This window comes from Trematomus bernacchii, unplaced genomic scaffold (genome assembly GCF_902827165.1).
Source record: "Trematomus bernacchii unplaced genomic scaffold, fTreBer1.1, whole genome shotgun sequence".
Taxonomy (NCBI): domain Eukaryota; kingdom Metazoa; phylum Chordata; class Actinopteri; order Perciformes; family Nototheniidae; genus Trematomus; species Trematomus bernacchii.
The window spans coordinates 1,072-20,235 of NW_022987976.1; the positions used below are offsets into that span (position 1 = coordinate 1,072).

The 19,164-nt window shown below is 43.8% G+C and overlaps 20 non-coding genes across 20 annotated transcripts; all 20 read right to left on the reverse strand.

Moving 5' to 3' along the window:
• Positions 1 to 9,035: 9,035 nt before the first annotated feature.
• Positions 9,036 to 9,107, reverse strand: trnac-gca. The gene has a single exon. It is a non-coding gene; the product is annotated as a tRNA-Cys (tRNA).
• Positions 9,108 to 9,429: 322 nt separating this feature from the next.
• trnar-acg lies at positions 9,430 to 9,502 on the reverse strand. The gene has a single exon. It is a non-coding gene; the product is annotated as a tRNA-Arg (tRNA).
• Positions 9,503 to 9,595: 93 nt separating this feature from the next.
• On the reverse strand, positions 9,596 to 9,667 carry trnah-gug. The gene has a single exon. It is a non-coding gene; the product is annotated as a tRNA-His (tRNA).
• Positions 9,668 to 9,724: 57 nt separating this feature from the next.
• trnac-gca lies at positions 9,725 to 9,796 on the reverse strand. The gene has a single exon. It is a non-coding gene; the product is annotated as a tRNA-Cys (tRNA).
• A 322-nt stretch (positions 9,797 to 10,118) lies between these two features.
• trnar-acg lies at positions 10,119 to 10,191 on the reverse strand. The gene has a single exon. It is a non-coding gene; the product is annotated as a tRNA-Arg (tRNA).
• A 92-nt stretch (positions 10,192 to 10,283) lies between these two features.
• trnah-gug lies at positions 10,284 to 10,355 on the reverse strand. The gene has a single exon. It is a non-coding gene; the product is annotated as a tRNA-His (tRNA).
• Positions 10,356 to 10,412: 57 nt separating this feature from the next.
• On the reverse strand, positions 10,413 to 10,484 carry trnac-gca. Its single transcript has one exon. It is a non-coding gene; the product is annotated as a tRNA-Cys (tRNA).
• A 322-nt stretch (positions 10,485 to 10,806) lies between these two features.
• On the reverse strand, positions 10,807 to 10,879 carry trnar-acg. The gene has a single exon. It is a non-coding gene; the product is annotated as a tRNA-Arg (tRNA).
• A 92-nt stretch (positions 10,880 to 10,971) lies between these two features.
• trnah-gug lies at positions 10,972 to 11,044 on the reverse strand. The gene has a single exon. It is a non-coding gene; the product is annotated as a tRNA-His (tRNA).
• Positions 11,045 to 11,101: 57 nt separating this feature from the next.
• Positions 11,102 to 11,173, reverse strand: trnac-gca. Its single transcript has one exon. It is a non-coding gene; the product is annotated as a tRNA-Cys (tRNA).
• A 322-nt stretch (positions 11,174 to 11,495) lies between these two features.
• trnar-acg lies at positions 11,496 to 11,568 on the reverse strand. The gene has a single exon. It is a non-coding gene; the product is annotated as a tRNA-Arg (tRNA).
• A 92-nt stretch (positions 11,569 to 11,660) lies between these two features.
• trnah-gug lies at positions 11,661 to 11,732 on the reverse strand. The gene has a single exon. It is a non-coding gene; the product is annotated as a tRNA-His (tRNA).
• Positions 11,733 to 11,789: 57 nt separating this feature from the next.
• Positions 11,790 to 11,861, reverse strand: trnac-gca. The gene has a single exon. It is a non-coding gene; the product is annotated as a tRNA-Cys (tRNA).
• A 322-nt stretch (positions 11,862 to 12,183) lies between these two features.
• trnar-acg lies at positions 12,184 to 12,256 on the reverse strand. The gene has a single exon. It is a non-coding gene; the product is annotated as a tRNA-Arg (tRNA).
• Positions 12,257 to 12,348: 92 nt separating this feature from the next.
• On the reverse strand, positions 12,349 to 12,420 carry trnah-gug. Its single transcript has one exon. It is a non-coding gene; the product is annotated as a tRNA-His (tRNA).
• Positions 12,421 to 12,477: 57 nt separating this feature from the next.
• On the reverse strand, positions 12,478 to 12,549 carry trnac-gca. The gene has a single exon. It is a non-coding gene; the product is annotated as a tRNA-Cys (tRNA).
• A 322-nt stretch (positions 12,550 to 12,871) lies between these two features.
• On the reverse strand, positions 12,872 to 12,944 carry trnar-acg. The gene has a single exon. It is a non-coding gene; the product is annotated as a tRNA-Arg (tRNA).
• A 92-nt stretch (positions 12,945 to 13,036) lies between these two features.
• Positions 13,037 to 13,108, reverse strand: trnah-gug. Its single transcript has one exon. It is a non-coding gene; the product is annotated as a tRNA-His (tRNA).
• Positions 13,109 to 13,165: 57 nt separating this feature from the next.
• Positions 13,166 to 13,237, reverse strand: trnac-gca. The gene has a single exon. It is a non-coding gene; the product is annotated as a tRNA-Cys (tRNA).
• A 5,508-nt stretch (positions 13,238 to 18,745) lies between these two features.
• trnan-guu lies at positions 18,746 to 18,819 on the reverse strand. Its single transcript has one exon. It is a non-coding gene; the product is annotated as a tRNA-Asn (tRNA).
• Between the last annotated feature and the right edge of the window lie 345 nt (positions 18,820 to 19,164).

The window sequence follows — 19,164 nt, forward strand, 5'->3', positions numbered from 1 at the left end:
GCCATTCCAATGATGGGGTTAGTCTCACGGAGGTCATGGAGCAACTGCAGTGCCACACTATGCTTCAGCCTTGCCATGACCTGATGTGCCTCATGTCGGGACAACTCAGGGTGGTCATGTTTTACATGACGGTCCAGTCTCTTCCCAGCGTACGAACACCCAGCGATGGGACAGGGTTTGGTCCGAACATTTATCCTTCCACTGGCTATTTTCAGGAGGATTCCCCTCTCCTCCAAGTTCCGCACTGCATGCTTGTGCTTAAGGTGTTTGTTCAATGCCAGATAGAAGAGTCTGCACACCGGGCATTCAGATGACATCCTTCCTGAAACACACATAATGAATTTGATCAAAATTATGTTATAGTTATCCGTTTATATGCGTTAGCGTGAGCGGTGGTTGCGACACTGGGTCCGATGCATCAATTCATGGTGCATGGACGAAGGGAAGTATTGGGTTACCACCGGGTCAGATGGTCCCACTTCCGCACCAACGCGGGGCTGGTGATGGCAACATTGGGTCCGATGCATCAATACATGGTGCCCCGACCATGAGAGGGTTTGGGGTACCCCGGAACCAGGCACCACCCCAGCAGGAAACGGGTTGTATGGTCAAAGGAGGAAAGAGTGATAGAACCGGGGTAAAGCAAAGAAAGTGTCCGACAATAGTGACTTGTGAGGCGGCCAGAGAGTCTGTCATATCTCGGTCCTATCCTCCAGGCAACGCTGTGGCCAAAACTGGGCTAAAAACTAAAAAAAACTAAAAAATATTTCATCCAGGGAAATTTGGGTGAAAATGAAAAAAAAGTACCCGGAAATAGTGCTTCATTAGCCAGCAGCAGTCCCCTGTCGACTCATGTGACATTCCTCCAGGGTTACATAGAACCAGGGTGTGGGCTCCGAGCCATCTCCGAGACATCTCTAGTCCGTGTTGATAATGGGGGAAATGTACCCCAAAATAGTCCTTCATTAGCCAGCAGCAGTCCCTGTCGACTCATGTGACATTCCTCCAGGGTTACATAGAACCAGGGTGTGGGCTCCGAGCCATCTCCGAGACATCTCTAGTCCGTGTTGATAATGGGGGAAATGTACCCCAAAATAGTCCTTCATTAGCCAGCAGCAGTCCCCTGTCGACTCATGTGACATTCCTCCAGGGTTACATAGAACCAGGGTTTGGGCTCCGAGCCATCTCTAGTCCGTGTTGATAATGGGGGAAATGTACCCCAAAATAGTCCTTCATTAGCCAGCAGCAGTCCCCTGTCGACTCATGTGACATTCCTCCAGGGTTACATAGAACCAGGGTGTGGGCTCCAAGCCATCTCCGAGACATCTCTAGTCCGTGTTGATAATGGGGGAAATGTACCCCAAAATAGTCCTTCATTAGCCAGCAGCAGTCCCCTGTCGACTCATGTGACATTCCTCCAGGGTTACATAGAACCAGGGTGTGGGCTCCGAGCCATCTCCGAGACATCTCTAGTCCGTGTTGATAATGGGGGAAATGTACCCCAAAATAGTCCTTCATTAGCCAGCAGCAGTCCCCTGTCGACTCATGTGACATTCCTCCAGGGTTACATAGAACCAGGGTGTGGGCTCCGAGCCATCTCCGAGACATCTCTAGTCCGTGTTGATAATGGGGGAAATGTACCCCAAAATAGTCCTTCATTAGCCAGCAGCAGTCCCCTGTCGACTCATGTGACATTCCTCCAGGGTTACATAGAACCAGGGTGTGGGCTCCGAGCCATCTCCGAGACATCTCTAGTCCGTGTTGATAATGGGGGAAATGTACCCCAAAATAGTGCATCATGACTCAGCAATCATCACACTCAACTTTGGTGAGAACCGGGCAAAGGGGTCAAAATCCGTCAATGTGGGGGGTGAAACGGCTGTACGCGAGCCCTGGGGGGGCACCCGGGACCGGGCAGTGCCCCCGGCAGAAGGAACCGGGTCAAACGGGCCAAAACAGGAAAAAAAATAAAAATAAAAAGAACCAGGCAAAAGGGGGGAAAATGGGAAAAAAGTGTCCGAAAATAGTGCCTCATGACCCCGCAGGAGTCCCCCGCGGACTCCCCTGACATTCCTCCATGGTCAAAATCAACAAACTCAACTTTTGTGAGAGCCGGCCAAAAATGGTCAAAATCCGTCAATGTGGGGGGTGAAACGGCTTTACGCGAGCCCTTGGGGGGCACCCGGGACCGGGCAGTGCCCCGGCAGAAGGAACCGGGTCAAACGGGCCAAAACAGGAAAAAAAAATAAAAATAAAAAGAACCAGGCAAAAGGGGGGAAAATGGGAAAAAAGTGTCCGAAAATAGTGCCTCATGACCCCGCAGGAGTCCCCCGCGGACTCCCCTGACATTCCTCCATGGTCGAAATCATCCAACTCAACTTTGGTGATAACCGGGCAAAGGGGTCAAAATGTAAAAATTATACCCCAAAATAGTGCCTCATAATCGGGTAGAGTCACCTGGAAAGTGCCCTCGCATTCCTCCATGGCTCAAAATGTTGAACTTAAACTATTTTGAGAACCAGAGAAATGTAAAAAATACGCCCCAAAATAGTGTCTCATAATCGGGTAGAGTCACCTGCAAAGTGCCCTCGCATTCCTCCATGTCAAACTTAAAGTATTGAGAGAACCAGGCTGGGGGGTCCTTGCGCCACAAAATTAGGCCCACTCAGAGTGCTTGGTGAGCGGATACATTCTTCCATGATTTGCAACAGCCGTTATTTTTCTGAGTGCACCCAAAAACTGGGTTTCCGATTTCGTGCAGACGGTAGTTTGAAAAGTATGGATGAATCTTTTTGACAGAGAAGTGGAAATGAAGCCCAGGGACTTTTTCCCCTTCTCCGTTGTACCAACCATCGGAGAAGGGGAAAAATCGGCCCGAAGCGCCAATAGTCTGGCCCCTTCTCCCGTTGGCACTCTGTCATTTTTTTGACAATTTTTCAAAACTTCATTTTTGATTATTTTAAGATATAATTAAGCGTTTTCTTCACTTTTTTTTGCTTTCCACGGGTGGGGGCGCCTGGCAGGCCGCCTATGAGCACCCAAATTCGGCCTAAATCATCCAGGATTTGTGGGCTAAGCTCCATAAACTGACTAAATCACCCAGAGAGGTCACCTTTCTAGCCCAAATATATATAATACAAATACATTTAAATAGTAAAAGGTGCACTTGTGCTCTGCATTACCCGGAATTTTATTTTCATAGCCCCATGATAGTGATTAAAAATCATTTTCATGGGAAAAAGTGTTAAAACGCCTGATTAAATTATATGCAGGACCCCAGTGAGCTCCAGACTATGTGCATTGTGTTGGGGGACCATATAAATGATAGAATAAATGCATTTAAATGCAAAAATAATGATTTTAAATCATTTTAGGGGGACAATTGTGGAGAGGAGCCTGAAAATGACTGCAGCAGGCCGCCTATGAGCACCCAAATTCGGCCTTCTTGACGCACCACCACCCCTTCTGTGGAGGGTATTCTCGTGCCCCTGGTGACTCTACAAGGGGGGTGGTTTTTATGGTGCTTCGATGTCCGCCCATCAGCATCCATATTCGGCCTTCTTCACGGCATCACCCCCCCTTCTGTGGAGGGTATTCTCGTGCCCTTGGTGGTCTTACAAGGGGGTGGTTTTATGGTGCTTCTGTGTCCGCCCATCAGCATCCATATTCGGCCTTCTTCACGGCATCACCCCCCCTTCTGTGGAGGGTATTCTCGTGCCCCTGGTGGTCTTACAAGGGGGTGGTTTTATGGTGCTTCTGTGTCCGCCCATCAGCATCCATATTCGGCCTTCTTCACGCACCACCACCCCTTCTGTGGAGGGTATTCTCGTGCCCCTGGTGACTCTACAAGGGGGGTGGTTTTTATGGTGCTTCGATGTCCGCCTATGAGCACCCAAATTCGGCCTGGATCATCCAGGATTTGTGGGCTAAGCTCCATAAACTGACTAAATCACCCAGAGAGGTCACCTTTCTAGCCCGCTCACAGAGCCCCCAAGGACGGACTATAGACCTCCAGCAGCAGTCCCCAACAGTGGGACTTCCATAACCTTGCACTCACTTCACTTGTCTCACACACACCCAGGGGGGTGAAAGAGGACACATTGGAGCACACATTGACCCAGCAGTAAGTGCTTGAAACGTGGCTAAAGGTGTGTCAAACAGTGGGGTAACATGTTTCAAATGACAGCACACTGCTGCTTGTTGGCAGGCTGACTCAGTTCACTTGTCTCACACACACCCAGGGGGGGAAAGATAACACTTGTACCCAGGAATAAGTGTTTGAAAGGTGGGGAAAAGTTGTTTGAAATAGTATAATATCTCCAGGGCGCATAACTGCACTTTACAAGCCAGAAATAATGTTTAAATTGTCTGGGAAAGTATTTTTAAATGTCTGGAAGAGAAATCCAGAGACGAAATCATTTAACATAGACGCTCTCCTGAAAATGCACAGAATATGTGCTTTTTCAGGAGACTGTCAATGTTAAATGATATCTCGCAAAATGACTGACTAAAACCCCGGAATAAGTGTTTGAAAGGCGGGGAAAAGTTGTTTAAAATAGGCTGATACCTCCAGGACGCATAACATGGGTAAAAAGTGTGTTAAAAGGTCGGGGAACATGTTTCAAATGACAGCACACTGCTGCTTGTTGGCAGGCTGACTCACTTCACTTGTCTCACACACACCCAGGGGGGGTGAAAGAGCACACATTGACCCAGGAAAGAGTCCTCAAAACACAGGTAAAAGTGTGTTAAACAGTGGGGTAACATGTTTGAAATGACAGCACACTGCTGCTTGTTGGCAGGCTGACTCACTTCACTTGTCTCACACACACCCAGGGGGGTGAAAGAGCACACAATGACCCAGGAAAGAGTCTTCAAAACACAGGTAAAAGTGTGTTAAACAGTGGGGTAACATGTTTGAAATGACAGCACACTGCTGCTTGTTGGCAGGCTGACTCACTTCACTTGTCTCACACACACCCAGGGGGGTGAAAGAGCACACAATGACCCAGGAAAGAGTCTTCAAAACACAGGTAAAAGTGTATTAAACAGTGGGGTAACATGTTTCAAATGACAGCACACTGCTGCTTGTTGGCAGGCTGACTCACTTCACTTGTCTCACACACACCCAGGGGGGTGAAAGAGCACACAATGACCCAGGAAAGAGTCTTCAAAACACAGGTAAAAGTGTGTTAAACAGTGGGGTAACATGTTTGAAATGACAGCACACTGCTGCTTGTTGGCAGGCTGACTCACTTCACTTGTCTCACACACACCCAGGGGGGTGAAAGAGCACACATTGACCCAGGAAAGAGTCTTCAAAACACAGGTAAAAGTGTGTTAAACAGTGGGGTAACATGTTTCAAATGACAGCACACTGCTGCTTGTTGGCAGGCTGACTCACTTCACTTGTCTCACACACACCCAGGGGGGTGAAAGAGCACACAATGACCCAGGAAAGAGTCTTCAAAACACAGGTAAAAGTGTGTTAAACAGTGGGGTAACATGTTTGAAATGACAGCACACTGCTGCTTGTTGGCAGGCTGACTCACTTCACTTGTCTCACACACACCCAGGGGGAAGAAATATAACACTTGTACCCAGGAATAAGTGTTTGAAAGGAGGGGAAAAGTTGTTTGAAATAGTATAATATCTCCAGGGCGCATAACTGCACTTTACAAGCCAGGGAAGGGGCCAGAATCCTGGGTATACATTTTGTAAATAGTGCAATACCTCCAAGGCGCATAACTGCACTTTACAAGCCAGGGAAGAGGCCTGAATCCTGGGGTAAACATTGTTTAATTGTTTAAGTGTTTTTAAATGTATGGAACAGTGTTTTGTCTCTTTCAAAACTCTCCCGTCATTGGCCGGATACATGGGGACGATTTTATATTCACTATGACCGTTACTATTCCAGTGAGACGAAGTACGTCCGGTGACGGGAGTGATCCCATGTTAATTTTGTCCAAAAACCAGAGCATTCCCTTATCCCTCATCATGTGAAATTTAGAGTTAATTTAAATAATTACTTATGGGTTGAAGTCAAATTAACATTAACATTAGAACTAAAGTCAGTCAAAATTGGACGTGCACGGATCAGAATCTAATCAATACACCATTTCCCCAGCTCTGTAATGAAAAGGATATCAAGATTAGGTACATTACAGGAGTGTTAAAACATCCAAACATGCACACGTATCTTATTCTAGTAGAGATTAGAGGACAGGTCTAATGTTGTGAACAAAATGATCAAGTCAAGTTATTTTATTTATTTTATCTTATGTACCACATTTAAATTAATAATTAATCTTAAATTACTAATAACTTTAAAGAAGGCAACCATTTACAATGTGGATAAGGTGACTACTTATCCAAAGTGTGTGGGTGTGTGAACAGCTTGTCTGCCCAAGGTTAACACATTTGGGACAGCAGTGAGAATGTTATGAGAAACAATTTGTTGCTTAGACTGAACTCGAAAGAAGCTAGACTGGAACATTTTAAATACATCAAAACACTTGTACATTAATTAAATACATTTGACATTTAGCTTGAGCTGGGTTCAATACTTTCTTTATGGTATTTAAATTGGGCTCAAGTAGAACCTTTACATGGATTTGGCTTGCAACACAAAGTGATACCGATCTCTGTCTGTTATGATTTGAAAGTCTCATGATTTAAAGTGTAGGGCTGTGAAGGAGAGGCCCTTGGAAAACAACATCTATTTTTTTAACTAATTACTTATTGTAAAGAGATTGCAACATTATACTTTTTAAAGAATTGCTCAATTCATTTAACACATTTATTATGCAAACTGTAATGAAAACGTCAACAAATATATTGATCCTGGCTTAACCAGCGACCTTTACTCTTTTGTTCATAAGCTCGGTTTCAGAAAACGTGTCAGTAGTTTAACAACTATTATAATTGTAGTAATGTCTATGGAGACCAATTGGTTGATACCAGAAATCATTTGAAGCAGTTTAATAAAGAATGTTAAACTATATTTAAAACTGTAATTAAAACTTCAACTTATATTAATTATCTGATTCCAGTGGCCAGTTGGAACAGATAATCAACAAAGTTTCCATTTTGCAGCAACAGGCAAAATGTTTCAACAATAATTTGTATTATGTCTGAGTCTAGTTCTGTCTTATCAGCTTTGTTTCGGAATGTGTTCAATACATTACGTTTTTTTCATTATTACCATACAATACATAGATTTAAGAATAAATGAAACAAGTAATACAACATTGACCTAAAACAGCAGACAGATTTTGCAACCCTGACCTCCTCAGGCAGGTTGTTTACGACTAGCAGTGATGCCTCTCAGGGTCTCGGGGTGCAGGACGGGGCATAGGGTTTATAAAAGTCACAAACATATCTTAACATAACAGCAATACAATTTAAAATGTATTCTTAAAGTAATATAATCGTATTTTCTTCTTACACCTACAGCGCACACCCTGAACAGTGTGCTTCTTGTTTACATTTCCTCTGCACACTCAGATGCAGGACATAAAACACTCTTTTGCTATTTATTTTCATTTTGCAGCACATCTATACTACCAGAATTTTGCTTTACATTTATATATTATTTATTTTTCTCCAGTCATTTACTTTTGGTGAGTTAACTAAAGCTTAGTTTATTTTACCCTGGCTATGGACTGATTCATTATTAGTTGTTACAAAACATGCACAAGACGGCGGTTAGACAAACCAATATAGACCCCTGATACAAACAATCAGACAAACAAACATGATGAACTCGTAATAAACACCAGTGCGTCAGCAACAGCTCATCCAGCTCAATTTAGTCCGGATTAAAGAGGTTTCAGAGGGGGTAGGGAATTATCTCTCCCTTTATGGGGAACCCAGTGGGGCACCTTGACTCACGCTCCCACCCTTGTATACAAGTCCTAGATCGGTGCCTGAAGACCGTCCAAGAGCAATAACTAGCTTATCCTCTTGCGACCCCACTACCCTGTTCTAGTGGTGCTATGCCCCCCCGATCTGGAGCGCATAGACTTTTTTTCTCCGCTACCCTTTCTATCCGAAACTACACAGTTAACTGTAGTCCTACTCGACCAGCCTATACACACGCCATCATGTTCATCACAACGATGAAACACAGTTTTGTTCTACACTTGCATGCCACTGCCCACCCATGATCAATTAGCCTATAATTTGATGTATGCACCCCGGACCGGCACCAGTTCCTCCAGCAATGTAGGGAACTGTGGCGCATCAGGTAATGCACGCACCTCGCACTTGCCAGCACGTCGTAAACGGCCACAAGCCACGAGAGTGCTTTTAAACCATCTCGTTTTTTAATAGAGACGGCGGTGGTGTGAGTTAAAGCTATAGACAAAAGCTGTGACTTTCTCCCTCTGAGTCCACTTCACCAGCCCATGCAGATATGGGGAGGTATTTTACACACACCCCCCGGAGCCGCAAGCTGGAGCCGTGTTTTTTTTAGAGGCGCTGGGGGTAATATCTCTGGCTGCTTGTGTTAACTGCTAGTGTTGGCCGCTGAAACCCCCGGAATCTCGGCGATTTGTTCATTACAAATCTCTATTTTGATTTCACACAGAAGTTCCACTTTACTGCTGCCCTCATTAAGGTCTTTTTAAACATCTCCGTGTATGCCTGTATGGCACATACGTCCCGAGCAGCACACACAGAGGAAATCAGCCAGGACAGAGTCCCTGGATGATCCCCTGGGGTTTCCAGCCCCAAATGTTCATTAACCAAAGCGAAACACAGCCGCTCAGCTTCACAGATAATTTTAGGATACCATCAATCACAGATTCTGGTAAGGCAATGTCCAAATGTAGATTTGAAATCACACTTACCAGTTCTGAAGATTTGTTGGTATCCTGCCGACAGTGCCAATTTGTGGAGGAAACTTCTGTGTGTTGGGATGCATTGGGAGTCACCGACTCAGGAAGGAGACACGGTGAGAGTTGGAGATTTTGATGTCAAAATGTAAGTACATGATGTAAGTACATGTATGTATGATGTAAGTACACTTACAAAGGGGGCACCCAGATTTGAACTGGGGACCTCTTGATCTGCAGTCAAATGCTCTACCACTGAGCTATACCCCCTATGACTGACAGAGTTCAGACACGTACTGATAGGCTGGGCATTACTGTAAAGCTCAAATGATCGGAAGTCAAACGCCCACGTAGGCTAAAAACGAAATACTTCACATTCGCTTGGTTTCATGTTGAAGGGCCATAATAGTGTTGTTAATCGTTTCAAATGTTCATTGACTTTGATGCACTGTTTGTTGAGAAGTACTGTTGGAAATGTTGAAAGCCCATTGACCCATCATTATGTCGATCCCTCATTCCAGGTGTACTTTGACGGACAGTTTTTGGAGAAGTACATTAGGAAATGAGGAACAAGTGATTTACTAAAGTGAGACGAGCTAGCCAGGAGTCGAACCTGGAATCTTCTGATCCGTAGTCAGACGCGTTATCCATTGCGCCACTAACCCTGTGTTTTTGCAGCAGCTTTTAAACTGTAGAAAATGAACTAAAAATGCAGTAGGTAGGTTGAAGCAAAAACATAAAAAAACGACTAGAACTGCTGCCGTGACCCGGATTCGAACCGGGGTCGCTGCGGCCACAACGCAGAGTACTAACCACTATACGATCACGGCCACTGTAGTTCTCACAGTATTGCAAACATACCATTCTGAAGGCAAGTAGACTTACAAAGGGGGCATCCAGATTTGAACTGGGGACCTCTTGATCTGCAGTCAAATGCTCTACCACTGAGCTATACCCCCTATGCCTGACAGAGTTCAGACACGTACTGATAGGCTGGGCATTACTGTAAAGCTCAAATGACCGGAAGTCAAACGCCCACGTAGGCTAAAAACGAAATACTTCACATTCGCTTGGTTTCATGTTGAAGGGCCATAATAGTGTTGTTAATCGTTTCAAATGTTCATTGACTTTGATGCACTGTTTGTTGAGAAGTACTGTTGGAAATGTTGAAAGCCCATTGACCCATCATTATGTCCATCCCTCATTCCAGGTGTACTTCGACGGACAGTTTTTTGAGAAGTACATTAGGAAATGAGGAACAAGTGATTTACTAAAGTGAGACGAGCTAGCCAGGAGTCGAACCTGGAATCTTCTGATCCGTAGTCAGATGCGTTATCCATTGCGCCACTAACCCTGCGTTTTTGCAGCAGCTTTTAAACTGTAGAAAATGAACTAAAAATGCAGTAGGTAGGTTGAAGCAAAAACATAAAAAACAACTGGAACTGCTGCCGTGACCCGGATTCGAACCGGGGTCGCTGCGGCCACAACGCAGAGTACTAACCACTATACGATCACGGCCACTGTAGTTCTCACAGTATTGCAAACATACCATTCTGAAGGCAAGTACACTTACAAAGGGGGCACCCAGATTTGAACTGGGGACCTCTTGATCTGCAGTCAAATGCTCTACCACTGAGCTATACCCCCTATGACTGACAGAGTTCAGACACGTACTGATAGGCTGGGCATTACTGTAAAGCTCAAATGACCAGAAGTCAAACGCCCACGTAGGCTAAAAACGAAATACTTCACATTCGCTTGGTTTCATGTTGAAGGGCCATAATAGTGTTGTTAATCGTTTCAAATGTTCATTGACTTTGATGCACTGTTTGTTGAGAAGTACTGTTGGAAATGTTGAAAGCCCATTGACCCATCATTATGTCCATCCCTCATTCCAGGTGTACTTCGACGGACAGTTTTTTGAGAAGTACATTAGGAAATGAGGAACAAGTGATTTACTAAAGTGAGACGAGCTAGCCAGGAGTCGAACCTGGAATCTTCTGATCCGTAGTCAGATGCGTTATCCATTGCGCCACTAACCCTGCGTTTTTGCAGCAGCTTTTAAACTGTAGAAAATGAACTAAAAATGCAGTAGGTAGGTTGAAGCAAAAACATAAAAAACAACTAGAACTGCTGCCGTGACCCGGATTCGAACCGGGGTTCGCTGCGGCCACAACGCAGAGTACTAACCACTATACGATCACGGCCACTGTAGTTCTCACAGTATTGCAAACATACCATTCTGAAGGCAAGTAGACTTACAAAGGGGGCATCCAGATTTGAACTGGGGACCTCTTGATCTGCAGTCAAATGCTCTACCACTGAGCTATACCCCCTATGCCTGACAGAGTTCAGACACGTACTGATAGGCTGGGCATTACTGTAAAGCTCAAATGACCGGAAGTCAAACGCCCACGTAGGCTAAAAACGAAATACTTCACATTCGCTTGGTTTCATGTTGAAGGGCCATAATAGTGTTGTTAATCGTTTCAAATGTTCATTGACTTTGATGCACTGTTTGTTGAGAAGTACTGTTGGAAATGTTGAAAGCCCATTGACCCATCATTATGTCCATCCCTCATTCCAGGTGTACTTCGACGGACAGTTTTTTGAGAAGTACATTAGGAAATGAGGAACAAGTGATTTACTAAAGTGAGACGAGCTAGCCAGGAGTCGAACCTGGAATCTTCTGATCCGTAGTCAGATGCGTTATCCATTGCGCCACTAACCCTGCGTTTTTGCAGCAGCTTTTAAACTGTAGAAAATGAACTAAAAATGCATTAGGTAGGTTGAAGCAAAAACATAAAAAACAACTGGAACTGCTGCCGTGACCCGGATTCGAACCGGGGTCGCTGCGGCCACAACGCAGAGTACTAACCACTATACGATCACGGCCACTGTAGTTCTCACAGTATTGCAAACATACCATTCTGAAGGCAAGTAGACTTACAAAGGGGGCATCCAGATTTGAACTGGGGACCTCTTGATCTGCAGTCAAATGCTCTACCACTGAGCTATACCCCCTATGCCTGACAGAGTTCAGACACGTACTGATAGGCTGGGCATTACTGTAAAGCTCAAATGACCGGAAGTCAAACGCCCACGTAGGCTAAAAACGAAATACTTCACATTCGCTTGGTTTCATGTTGAAGGGCCATAATAGTGTTGTTAATCGTTTCAAATGTTCATTGACTTTGATGCACTGTTTGTTGAGAAGTACTGTTGGAAATGTTGAAAGCCCATTGACCCATCATTATGTCCATCCCTCATTCCAGGTGTACTTCGACAGACAGTTTTTTGAGAAGTACATTAGGAAATGAGGAACAAGTGATTTACTAAAGTGAGACGAGCTAGCCAGGAGTCGAACCTGGAATCTTCTGATCCGTAGTCAGATGCGTTATCCATTGCGCCACTAACCCTGCGTTTTTGCAGCAGCTTTTAAACTGTAGAAAATGAACTAAAAATGCAGTAGGTAGGTTGAAGCAAAAACATAAAAAACAACTGGAACTGCTGCCGTGACCCGGATTCGAACCGGGGTTGCTGCGGCCACAACGCAGAGTACTAACCACTATACGATCACGGCCACTGTAGTTCTCACAGTATTGCAAACATACCATTCTGAAGGCAAGTACACTTACAAAGGGGGCACCCAGATTTGAACTGGGGACCTCTTGATCTGCAGTCAAATGCTCTACCACTGAGCTATACCCCCTATGACTGACAGAGTTCAGACACGTACTGATAGGCTGGGCATTACTGTAAAGCTCAAATGACCAGAAGTCAAACGCCCACGTAGGCTAAAAACGAAATACTTCACATTCGCTTGGTTTCATGTTGAAGGGCCATAATAGTGTTGTTAATCGTTTCAAATGTTCATTGACTTTGATGCACTGTTTGTTGAGAAGTACTGTTGGAAATGTTGAAAGCCCATTGACCCATCATTATGTCCATCCCTCATTCCAGGTGTACTTTGACGGACAGTTTTTTGAGAAGTACATGAGGAAATGAGGAACAAGTGATTTACTAAAGTGAGACGAGCTAGCCAGGAGTCGAACCTGGAATCTTCTGATCCGTAGTCAGACGCGTTATCCATTGCGCCACTAACCCTTTGTTTTTGCAGCAGCTTTTAAACTGTAGAAAATGAACTAAAAATGCAGTAGGTAGGTTGAAGCAAAAACATAAAAAACGACTAGAACTGCTGCCGTGACCCGGATTCGAACCGGGGTTGCTGCGGCCACAACGCAGAGTACTAACCACTATACGATCACGGCCACTGTAGTTCTCACAGTATTGCAAACATACCATTCTGAAGGCAAGTACACTTACAAAGGGGGCATACAGATTAGAACTGGGGACCTCTTGATCTGCAGTCAAATGCTCTACCACTGAGCTATACCCCCTATGACTGACAGAGTTCAGACACGTACTGATAGGCTGGGCATTACTGTAAAGCTCAAATGATCGGAAGTCAAACGCCCACGTAGGCTAAAAACGAAATACTTCACATTCGCTTGGTTTCATGTTGAAGGGCCATAATAGTGTTGTTAATCGTTTCAAATGTTCATTGACTTTGATGCACTGTTTGTTGAGAAGTACTGTTGGAAATGTTGAAAGCCCATTGACCCATCATTATGTCCATCCCTCATTCCAGGTGTACTTTGACGGACAGTTTTTTGAGAAGTACATTAGGAAATGAGGAACAAGTGATTTACTAAAGTGAGACGAGCTAGCCAGGAGTCGAACCTGGAATCTTCTGATCCGTAGTCAGACGCGTTATCCATTGCGCCAAAGACATAGCGCGTTAGTCTATGTTTGATAACCGAGAAGTAGCCGAAATACGCCCTGCGAGCCGGTTTCGAATCCCGCTCTTTCCCTTGAATGTCAGAACATGCATAAATGTAAAAGTGGAGCGTATTTATTATTTTACCATACTTTTGGGTAGGTTGTGAATACAATTAATGGATCATTTCAGTTCTTCACCATAATCATTCATGATTCATTGTCTGTTTATATTATTGTACTTTGTAACAGAATCTAAATCTTCAAAGTAACTCATGTTATCAAATCAATGAGGTTCAGAGTCAAATCTTTGCCTCTCAAATGTAGTGAAGTTGAAGTATTAAGGAGCATGCAAGTCAGTACATCATTGTACAGTACTTCTATAGATGTAGTTAATATAAAATAGTACTTAGAATATAAGTAATATGACAAATATGTATGAGGATTATTGTTATGTTGTGCATTTATTATTATAATTACAACTTTTAATAAATGTATTAAAACTTAAGAACAAAGTATTAAGTAAATATAACAATAATGAAAGTGAAATATGATGATGAAATATTCCAAACAGAAACATCATACCTGTTTTATATGTATTTATATATTTAAAACAACAGTAATAATAGCAACAATAATTCTTACAATATGTATTGTAAAGTGTAAAATAAAGCTATACAATAAAAACAGTGCAAAATGCAAAAAACCTGCTCACAGCAATAAAAACAGTGCAAGAAACAGTGCAAAATGCAAAAAACCTGCTCACAACAATAAAAACAGTGCAAAAAGTTGCACCTGCTCACAACATGTGGTCCTTTAAGGTGCATCCCCTCTCTTTTTTTTTCCATACCCTCTTTGCTCCAGCACAGCCCTCCAGTCCTCATAGGACTGGGTCTCTGATTCTTTACAGTACCAATTGCCAAAGTACTGTAACTGGGCTGGTGGCTTCCTGTCTTTGTTGCAGTTTTTGCAAATGATGGCATCTGTCTTTTTGACATATTTTCTTTTGCCTGATCCAGATTGCTCCCTCTCCTCTTTTCTTTTCCTGTACTGCTGTGTGGTGTACGGCACGTTACTCTGACCGGATGTTAGTGCCTGAGTAGCTGATGGCATAGCTGATGGCAATGGCATATTGAGAAGCATCATCTGAGAGCCTCCAGGCACAACCTGTGAGGGTCCAGGCACTTGAGGAAGCTGCACAGATGGTACCATGTATGGCAGGGGTACTCAAACTTTTTTATTAAAGGTCCACTTGTGAACTTTATACAAGGTCACTGGTCCGGATCAATGGCAGTAAAGTCACCCCCCCCCCCCCCCCCCTGAAACGAAACTGAAATTAAGAAGCAGTTTCTTATGGCGCGCTATGCATGGGGCCCCCTTGAGGGGGTTTCCCGACATGTCGTTGCAGTAAATGAAAGGGTGTTCCATGTTGTCGTTGCTGTGGACCTTCTTAATCTACCTTCTTTGGGGTCCCCCTTCTGGTCCAAGCACTTGCCTGCCTTGCCTGTCGGCAAACGGCGCCGCTTTATACACTCACACATTCAATACATACATACAGTATGGTGGCTTGGCTGTTTGTCTGTAGTCAATGCCTTGAACCTCGGCAAAAAAGGCATTAGAAGCATTAGAAAGTCAAGGTAAACTTGCGGTTAACTTGCGGTCTGCAATGAGTGTCACGCTCGCGCACACAAGTAAATATATATGCACGTTCATTCTCACTACGCGTCAGACACAAGACGCGCGTACATAATGATGTACATTAATTTATCAGAATCAGATTTCTTTTTTTTAATAATTTTTTTTTTTTATATACACAGGGTTCGGTCCGGATTGATTTGCAGTTCGGTCCGGATCCGGACCTTGGTCCGGAGTTTGAGAAGCCCTGATGTATGGTGTTGGTGCAAGGAAGGGAAGAGCATAGTGTGGAGGTGGTGGTGGGACCTGTGAGATGGCCACTGGTTGGGATCTGTTCTGGAGCTTTGCCTCACCAGCAGTGTTTGGTGGCAGAACAAAGGTGTGAGGCTCAGCCAGACTGCCAGGAAACAGAGATGTCCCTTTCTGCATTGCCACAAGAAGCTGCTCAGGTCCAGCCATGGGAGCGTGAGACCCTCTTTCCCTCGCAGCGCACAGTGTTTTTGTAGAGTTTACAGAGCCTTGTGAAGATGGCCTCCACCACTCTGTTGCAGTCTGGCCACTGTGCAGGACTGTGAGCCCCAATGAAGCACCTGTAAATCCAACAGAATACTTATTATTATGAATTACTAAAGATTGAGATGTATTTGTACTTTTCTGTAATTGTACTTCCCTAAAGTTATGGGGGAAACCCAGAAAGTGTTGTTCTGCTTTATTCCATCTGACACACACACACTTGCTTACAGTATGTCTCTTATGTAATTGTTTGTTTTGGACCCAAGAAAGGAAAGGTGGTGTTCAAGTTAATAAGGATCCTTTAATAAACTTGACTACACTTATTAAGGTGAAGACATGAAATGTTGTACTTAATGGAACAAACCTTTTAGTGCTCTCCACACCTGGTGCCACAATCTTTTTTGTTGCCCTGAATCGCCCCTGCTTCAGTGTGTTTTTGTGACGGGGTGAATAGCTGGTCTTCCTCTTGTCCAAATCCCCCAGCGCCTGCCACAGAGTGATTATTTTGGCGCACTCGTCTCCACTTAAGGCCAGTAGGTGTTCTCGGAGACCAAACAAAAACTCTGCCAGCTCCTGGACGGCTCCATACCCCTCGATATTGTCAGGGCCAACACAATCCTAAAATGAAAGATAATTAAAACATATTTGATAGCAACAACAAATGCTATTAATTGTAGCTGACATAACCTAGATTGTGTTACAAGCATGTAAATAAACATAAGAAAGGTAAATTGGTCCTTACATCGACTGAGGTGGATTGTTGCGAGGACTGGGTGCTGGTGGATGGAGGTGACACTGTCGATGTAGGGACCACAGACAGTGAGGACAGGGTGCTGGTGGAAGATGAAGGATGGACCACAGACCGTGAGGACAGGGTGCTGGTGGAGGATGGAGGAGGGACCACTGACAGGGAGGACTGGGTGCTGGTGGAGGATGGAAGAGGGACCACAGACCGTGAGGACAGGGTGCTGGTGGAAGACGAAGGATGGACCACAGACTGTGAGGACAGGGTGCTGGTGGATTCAAAGAAAAACTGATGACTACATACAATACAAATTAAAGATGAATAAAAACAAGTACAAATGCAGATTATGCATTTAAATGTAATCAATCAATCGAAATGTATAAATAGCCTATATGTTGTACCTTACAATGGAAATAGGCCTGCCTACTCAAGTACAAGTATTTCATAATAAAAGGTGCTGTTAACTGCATTGTAACAACTGCATTGTAACTTCCCTTCCCCTTTCATTGTGAGGTTTAGTATTTAAATTAATGGTAAAATAAAAACAGGTGTCCGGTTACAGTCAAGGGCAAGATTTGTTTTGCTCTTGTTTTATTCGTATCTCATTTTATTTGCATCTCATTTATTTGTTAAAGCTCGCTTAAAGACTAAATTCACTTTTAAAACACGTCGGTCGCTGCCACCGGTGACGGAGAAAAAAAAGACAATAAAAGAAGCTACGCTCGCTCCTGTCCGGTCCCGACCGAGATTCTCTCTAGCTCGTAGTTATGTTAGTCCTTAACTTAAACTGGGTAATATCATAAACAGACATGTTATTTAGCCAGATATGTCAACATTAAATTAACGATACATGTACATAATAATGCGCTAACTCACGGCCTTCAGATTATGAGACTGACGCGCTGCCTACTGCGCCAACGAGGCATAACATCTATGTCAACTTAACCAGCCAATTGTAAATGTAATTTTATTTAAATCAACGGAAATGAATGGTTGTCCTTCATGAAAACATACATTGTATGCCTGCAAAAATATATAACTCTAGACTGGTGGCTGTATGCCAGTGTCCTCCATTGAAGCTGCAGGTCACGTCCATGTATGTGAAGGATGGAAACAGCCTGAAACCACAGTTTTGTATTCTGACTCTACACAAATCCAGGCAAAGACTATGCAGGCATTATACTCTGATTCCAAACGACAAAGGGCTGTCTGCTGCATTGGTTGCGTTAGACTTTGTCGTTGTCCGTCATTTTGACGGACAGGATCGTGACATTTCCGTCATAATCTATTATTACCCGTCATTTTATTTTTCATGTTTTAATGATGAGACATATTTAATATTTATGTTTGGGTACTAAGCAGCAAATGTTCATTCATTCCTTTTTTTTATGATTCATACAGAACTTTTAAGGGCATGGAGAAAAAAAAAAAGAACAGAGACACCGACCGTGCGGTCACTTTTCATGTCAAAACGAATAAGAATGATTTATTTTTCCTTGCCACTTGCTTGTCCCTCTGCTGCTGGCTGAACGTTGTCAGTTTTAGTCTTACTGGCTTGTCCTTCATCCTCCACTGCATCAATCCCTCTTTTTTCACCTCGTTTATCCACACCATCACAATTACTGGGCTTATTAAAAAAGCTTCGGACACTCAGCTGCCGTGACATTTTGCGATTGCTAAAGCCGGTTAAACAACGAGGTAATCAACGAGGTCAAATACAAGACTAGACAATAGCTACTTAATATGCACACACTCGCCACCAACTGGAGAGGGGTGTGAATTACTAAATAATAGTTACAGTAGAGTACAGTAGATCGCCCTCAGTCGACCTGGCCACTAAGGATGTAATATAATGTGGGCCGCTGGTGGACATTTTGGCGCTGTTCCGAGTTGTGTTCTAATCTGTCAAAATGACGGACTGCTTTCAGAGTTTTCCGTCATTCTTGGAAAAATTACATCATAGACGGAAAATATTCGGTTAACGCGACCTCTGGTCTGCTGCATTGGCCGGGAGCCGGGAATCGGAGCCGGGTCTTTCGCGTGGCAGGCGAGAATTCAACTACTGATCCACTAATGCTCACATGATGACCTTTGAATGTAATTGTTGGATAGAAGGAAATTATGCAACTGGTAATGTGTCACAGTCATTATCATACTTTTTTTCTGGTTCCTTGAGCATTTCAAGGCATCTAGCTTGTTAATTTATGCAAATCAGAATGCTAGTTGAAGCAGGAAACGTCCCTGGGTGGGCTTGAACCACCAACCTTTCAGTTAACAGCCGAACGCACTAACCAATTGTGCCACAGAGACACATGCTCCATTAACTTGAGGGTGTTTGGCCTCAATATTCAAGCCCCACCCACAAACGTTTGCTATTCACTTCTTAAAGCCGGGGGTCAATAGCGTGGCCATCATAGAAGATTTTTCAAGCTCCTTTGATTCTATATTTCATGATAAGCTCTTTATCCGTAAAGAAGGGATACATTCCAGTTGTCCTCCCTTACATGGATTTGATGTCTAGCATCTAACTAGAGTTTTCAAATCCCACAGAGTCAGCACCTATAACAACCCACAAAACATCTTTACTGGTACGCCCAAAAGAGCCAAAGAGTAATGTTTTTCACTTTAGCTGATTGCCGGGGAAACCATACATGT